The following is a 7500-nucleotide window of genomic DNA, read 5'->3' on the forward strand; positions in this document are numbered from 1 at the left end:
AGACTGCGGGACACCTGAGCAGCTCCCAGGTGTAAACATGTGGAACAGAATGAATCATTGAATCATGAAGCAGGGCATTGCTTAAAAAGAGTAACCTTCAGTCAGTCAACCTCCCCTGAATAAATAATAATAAAGGTTTAAAAATGCCAATGTTGTTTTGGTACTGATCATGTTAATTAAATTGCTAATAAATTTAAAGTTGCACTATGTAACTTTGCCGGTGGCAGCGAGAGATAACGGTTTGAATTTTTGAAAGTTTGAAGGACTTCATTACGCAGAAATCATTTACTGTGAAAACAGTAAATTGACTCTCCTTGGACCTAAATTTCAAGTTAAGTTTATTTATATTGTGCTTTATCACAGGCAATGTCATATGCACATACAAGGAATTTAGCTTGGTAAGTTGGTGCGGTGCAACTAGCAAACAGACAAAAACAAAACAATAACAATAAGGAGGCATCCAGTGCAATATTCAGACACAAGGAATAGACAATAGCCAATAAGCATTATATTCAAGCAGTACAATTAGCAGTTAAAAAATAGAGTATGATAAATATGAATGGAAATATCAAAATATAACAATGTACATGCCGTATACCATACTACAAGAAATGTCTTCTTCTCAGTGGCTGGTAGGCTGGAGCAGGCAGGTTCATCCCAGTTCATCGCTAGTGAGTCCAGCTTGCTTAAAGCTGTTTAGGTGACAGTTTTGTATTTTTCGCTCTTAAGCTTTGATTCGTCACTTTCTGCGCGCCGCGAAGATTTCCCGCCAGTGACCACACCTGACACCCGAGAATAACCGGGGATCTCAGTCAGTGGGGATGGGACAGTCTTCTCTGTCGCAGCTCCAGTTCGTGATTTGGACTGATAAGATGTGTGTATATTTACATAAAAGTCTTACCTAGTGCAGGTTTAACTTTTTGGTCATGTTTTTGCTTGTTTTGTTTGTTGTTTGGTTTCCTCGCTTGGTCGGTGGTTTGGTATTTATTTATTTATTTATTTTTCAAGCCTTCAGGGAGGGTCATGGAAAAATCAAAATGCATTACCAGGCCGTCAAAATATTAATTAGAGGTTCAATTTCTTCCATAACCCTGCCTCCATATATATATACACACACACACACATTCACACATACACAACATCAAAAAATGACAGCACTTTGTAGTTCCTCTGTCCTGCCTGCAGCATACATCGCCTCTATCATCAGTTGGCGGTATATAAGAGCGTAATACCCAGAGTGAGCAAGTGAAGCAGAACTTTTTGCTTTGCCTGTCCTCTTGTGCCATAATTAGGCTGAGGGAGTCGGGGGGCTGAGCTCGCTAAACCTTCCCTAAAAGTAAAAAAAAGAAGAAAGAAAAAAAAAAACAGTGTGCAGCAAACCACATCACACATCGCAGCACATCCTACTTCTGCCGTCCACTTCCTCTCTGCACTTTTTAGTTAGACAAAAGTTGTATGGTTCAATAAGTAAAGCACTGAGATACCACTGCTAAAAATGTATGCACTAGGGTGCTTTGGATAAAAGTGTCCACTAAGTGACATTTGCTATGCTTATGGAGAAAGAATGTGCCTTGGCCAGGAATAAAACCTTGTCCCAAATGAGCAGATTCACATACTGTAATATTCAGAGCGAAGATGGGGCTTTTGAGACCCTCTCTGCTAACGAACTGCTGTTAGCAACCACAGCACCATGCTAACGCTCCAGTGGCTGATTTGAGCTAGCTTGTTAGGTTTAACCATAGACTGTAAAAACAGATGGACGGAGTGAGTGTAACGTCACCCACTGGCTTCTGAAGGGCCGCTTTGAAGCCTGCAGATTGGGTTTACGTATTATTTTGACCGCCTGCTATTGGCCCGTATTCGCCGACCTGTCAATCACCAACAAACAACCCTGTTTTATATCCGTTATATCCCGTTAATGACACATTTATTTTGAAAATCGTCATAAGGACTGAGACCATAACCTCTTGTCGAAAAAGATTTATTGACTTTATAAGTTTAGCAGAAGTTGGGTTGTGGTCCCATTGACTTGCATTCAGTCAATGGGACCACAATTTGGAGTCTTTTTGGAGCCGGCCCCTAGTGGACGCTAGAGGAATTGCCGCTGCCGCCACTTCTGTATTGGCTTCAAAATTCAGTCGTGGTTTTGGCCGCTTGGGTTTAACGCAATTGCTGTTGTGGTAAAAGGCAGGACATGATTGGCTGCTGGAGGACATCCAGCTGCAGACAACTTTTCCACACCGACAAACCAGGAAGCATCCACCGACTTTTCTCTAGTCGTAGAAAGTAAATAGACCGCCGGTGAGCGGTTTTATGAGTTACTTGCAGCGCGAACGCACGGTTAGTAGTATAACCTAGTGTTGTCGCAATATCAGAATTTTGACTTCAACATTAATACCAAGTTTAAAATAAAAAAATTCCATGCTACTACGATACCACAGCAAACAAGGGAAAATATGCAGCAATGTCACAGAACAAAGACTTCAGTTGATCCATCTCTGATCCATCTCTGACGGCTCTGTAAGCTGAATAGTTCCATTTCTTCAAGTCAAAACTGAATAGTGACTGTTGGTATCTGTCGATTCTGCTTTTTGTCTGTGTACATAAAAAAGGTAATTGGTCACGATGCGCAACCAATCGTTCAGCTGCTTTCAACTGCTACTTTAATTACTCCAATCTATGTGCCATCCGCATGTATCTGGTGTTGTTGCTGAAATGTAATTTCAGCAACACACTTAGTGAAAGTATCAAAAAAGATTCAATATTTAACTCAATCTTTTGCAACGGTATTGAAGTTGTACTGTCATCATGAAAACACTAGTGTGACCCCCCCTCTCTCTCCTCCATCGTAGATGGGAGGAACCATGTACAACACGGGGAAGCACGTGTCCCTGCGGCCGGACAAGGCCCACCTGGTGAACATCTCCGGCGGGCCGCTGGGCTACAGCTACCGGCTGGAGGAGGTCCGCCTCCACTTTGGCAGCGAAGACGCCCAGGGGTCAGAGCACCTCCTCAACGGACAGGGCTTCCCCGGAGAGGTGAGAGACACAGAGACAGACTGACAGATAAAAACGTTCAGGAGACGCATAAATATAATTATTTTCACACACAGCAGCAGCGGTTGTGGAAGATGGTTATGCTACATTTCAGGAATGAAAACAACCAAGGACAGACAGACAGACACACACACACACACACACACACACACACACTGACACACACGCAGCGATGCATAAAAAACATACAAATACACAAACATTTGCAGCCACATGTATACAGCCATTGACAGACACATGCAGACAGACTCACACATACACATACATACTAATATGCTAATAAGAGAAGTGCTGCTAGCTTAACAGAAAAAACTGGCAAGTTCATTATGATTAATGACCACATGATCTTACATCTTATTATACAACAGTTAGTTCCGGTCGAGCAATTTGATTGGACAAGAGACATTCCATGAGTGCTGATATACAGTATAACAGCACTGGGACGCTGTACTGTATGTATCACTCCGCTTCACAGCTGTTATAATGTAACCTTGATCAGGCTGCGTTCACACACAGCGTGTGGAGAAAGCTCTGCCTGGAGCGCTTCTTGTGAGGAGAAATAAAAAGCGGATCACGACAGTAGTAGCTGGCTACCTAACCAGCTGGTTAGCACTAATACAGTGTTGTGCAACAAACAAATGCTTACCAGATATTCCCAGTACACGTCTACACAAAACTCTAACTTTATTCGCACCTAGTAGCAACAACGCAGATATGGATACATTTGACCTTAATCATTAACGGTCGGCCGAGGCGGAAGATTGGGAAGAAAGTAAGCTGAAATCGTCTGTGCTAACCTCAAAGTAGCTAGCTTAGCTAGCCTGCAGTCGGGAAACAGTTTACCTGTTGCTTGGCAACACTTGGTAGTGGAATCCTGAGGAAACTGTTTTTGTTGGCGGAGACAAATAACAGACAAAAATCATCTGTTGTCTCAAATTACCATTACTTGATGAATAACTTTGTTTATACAACTGTTGTATAAAAGCAATATCACACTTGAGGTCGTGCTGTTGTACTGTATATCAGCCTGCGGCCTCGTGCCTACGACCGAATCACAGCCGTGCTGATATACAGTACAACAGCACTGCCTCTCATGTGATATTGCTTAAATAGACACACACGCACACACATAAAATGGGCAAATGCAAAGATGCACTTACATATGTGCACACTCACTCACACACACACACACACACACACACACACACAGTAAGTTATTCTGAAACAGTCATCTCTCATTAAGGAGTAACCTTTTCAAATGTGAGAAATCTTATCAAAGCTTGTTGTCCGCCGTGAAGTAAATTTATAACAATAATATTTCAGAACTGGAGAAGAGAATATTACCCTCCCTCTGTGGAGTTTCGGGCTCTGCGGAGAGTGTAGCCAACCTGTACGTCTCTATCTTTAAACAGACAGTGATCACAATAGTGTGTTTGTTTTGTAAATACACTCTGTCCAGAGAGACAAGCTGAGACGTTGAAGGGAAGCTGAGGACTTTTGAGATGCTGCTCTCCCTTGTTTTGGCAGATTGAAGTTTTGGTTCAACAAACATTTTTCAGAGGCAGAGCTGCTCTGGAGGCAGAAATAATCTGATTGGTTGAGTTAAATCTCAGTGGGCGGAGCCAAACTAAGACATCTTTCTGGCTATGTAACATGAAGCCAAGTGAAAAAGACAAGATGCAAGACAGGAGGGAGCTAATATTATTAAGTCTACTAACAGAAAGAACGCTATCTAAAGTTAACTAGTTAGCCTAGCTGGTAACACTTTACAATAAGGGTCACTAAGTTAAGGGTTAACTAACCCTTAATTAACAGTTAACTAATGTGTCTGGTAATCATTTACTAATGGTGTTCATGTTAACTAAGGTATTAATTTATACATTATTTAATAGTCATCTTTATAAACCATTAAATCATGTATAAATTAATACCTTAGTTAACATGAACACCATTAGTAAATTACACATTAGTTAACTGCTAATTAAGGGTTAGTTAATGCTTATTAAGCATTAACTAACCCTTTTTAAGCATTAACTAACCCTTATTAAGCATTAACTAACCCTTAACTTAGTGACCCTTATTGTAAAGTGTTACCGCCTAGCTGACAGTTCAAACAAGTTCAAACTGCTGCTAGCCTATAGCTATCTAGGTAAACTAGTTAGCTAGCTGCTGACCTTTCAAGATCATGAATGCCATGGCCATGTGTGAATGAATGAATGAATGAATGGAAAAAAGCCATTCTCATTTATATCATTTATTTAGATGTTTCCTTCTTTGCCATTCAAGTTTGCTAGTTAGCTAACTTGTGCTCTGAAAAACTGTGCAGTGTTGCTAATACAGCCAATACTTTATACAGCCAATACCTTCCTTTTCCATGGAAAGTATTGGCTGCTCAAAAAGTCGCTAGAAGTTGCTAAATGATGTTATACGCTAATTTGCATATGAATATATATGCTTCAGTCCCCACTCTTAGCGGAGGGAGGAGCAAGTAGCGCAAATCGGCATCAGATTTTTCTCCAAATCCTTTGTGAGTCAACACAATAACACTGTTCCCCATGGTTGGAAAAAGTCACTGGATTTGTTGCTAGTTGCTTTCAAGAAATAAAGCCACCAGGGGAATCTGTAGCTAAATCTAGTGACAACGTTAAGTTGGCATCAGTGAAACTGTGGTTCTTTGGCTCCGCCGATAGAAGTTTGTTGAGGAAATCACTCAGAATCACTGTAGGAGTTTGGTGGTGTGGAGTGTTTAATAGTATACTAGCATACGGTTAGCTTACAGACACATTGGGTCTGAGAAAGTAAGCTACACACAGAAGAATGGAACAGGGAAGTCATTTATACAGTGAGTGGACCAATGGTTGTTGGCAACTGGTATGCAAACTAAGCTGTAGTAACAATAGGGAGAGTTTCAGGCTGCAGGTTACAATGACAAAGAAATCAAGGTGATAGAATCAGAGGGTGATGGGATGTTGCTCCCAGACAGTAGCCTACTTAATTATCTGCAGTTACAATAGTTTCAATGTGTGTATCAAGGCTGTTTTTCATCTTCATCAGTTCTTAATCAATAATTTAACCAATAAGATTCTCCACTCCAACACTTCATTCTGCCTTGTTACTGAGGTTTCAGGTACGCTTGTTACCTGTAACTAATACATCTCTTTCTCTCTCTCTCTCTCTCTGTCTCTCTCTCTCTCTTTCTCTCTCTCTCTCTCTCTCTCTCTCTCTCTCTCTCTCTCTCTGTCTCTCTCTCTCTCTCTCTTTCTCTCTCTCTCTCTCTCTCTCTCTCTCTCTCTCTCTCTCAATTCAATTAAATTCAAATGAGCTTTATTGGCATTAAATACAACAGTATCTGTTGCCAAAGCAAAACAGTGATAATCAAGAAAAAGTAGCAATAATAACAACAAAGATAATTGAACAATAGAAAGTTACAATTATTCAATCACACACAAAGGAAAAAAATGGAAAATATTTAGGTCAGTTCTCCTGTCTCAGGTTTTCACAGCATGTTATATCTCTCTCTGTCTGTCTGTCTGTCTGTCTCTCTCTCTCTCTCTCTCTCTCTCTGTCTGTTTGTCTCTCTCTCTCTCTCTCTCTCTCTCTCTCTCTCTCTCTCTCTCTCTCTCTCTCTCTCTCAGGTTCAGTTAATCCATTATAACCAGGATCTGTATGTCAACTACAGTGAGGCAGCCAAGAGTCCTCATGGCATCGCTGTGGTCTCCATCTTCATAAAGGTCAGCCTGCCCCACCAGGATAACTGCTTCCTGGTTGCTTCCTGGTTGCTTCCTGGTTGCTTCCTGGTTGCTTCCTGGTTGCTTCCTGGTTGCTTCCTGGTTGCTGTTCTCTCTCTCTGATCCTCCCTGTGCCTCTCCACTGCGTACTGTCTACTTGAAACAAATAGATCAGATACACAGTAATATCACACAGTTATTTAATGTAAAGCTTAAAGGATAAGGCTGGTGTTTTTTAATGCATTGCTTACCGTCAACAAATCCTATGAAAATAACAAAATCAGCAATGATTTTGTTTTGCCAACAAGTCTCGTCCATGTAGCCGGTGCCCAGTAAAGCCTCATGTCCCAGCAGCCATAGAACTCCATTGTATTAAAAAAACTATTAAAAACTTGTCACAGAGCCATGCTGCTGCTCTGCAGCATATTTCATCATCACGATGCACCGGGCCGGCCGACTTTTTCCTCAAACAACTTAATAAGCCGGCTGTAAACACTTTGCAATCTCAGGAAAGTAGTTCCGTAGCACCGAAAATAGTCCCCGGCGTAATGAAGAATTTGTTCTCCATTTGAATTTGATTTGGTAATAACTACAACAGCCTGACTTTTCGTGGTAACAGTTAGCGATTTTTAAAATTGAAACTATGTCTTTGTGAGCTGTATTTAAAGGTTTTTAGCTTATAATTGGAGCCAATGACTTCCGGGTTGACGGCTAAA

The 7500-nt window shown here is 41.1% G+C and overlaps 1 pseudogene; it reads left to right on the forward strand.

The window, feature by feature from the left end:
- LOC139908618 (carbonic anhydrase-related protein 10-like) overlaps window positions 1-7500 on the forward strand; it is an 88281-nt pseudogene that overhangs the window by 68367 nt on the left and 12414 nt on the right.

Source organism: Centroberyx gerrardi, chromosome 7 (genome assembly GCF_048128805.1).
Source record: "Centroberyx gerrardi isolate f3 chromosome 7, fCenGer3.hap1.cur.20231027, whole genome shotgun sequence".
Taxonomy (NCBI): Eukaryota; Metazoa; Chordata; class Actinopteri; order Beryciformes; family Berycidae; genus Centroberyx; species Centroberyx gerrardi.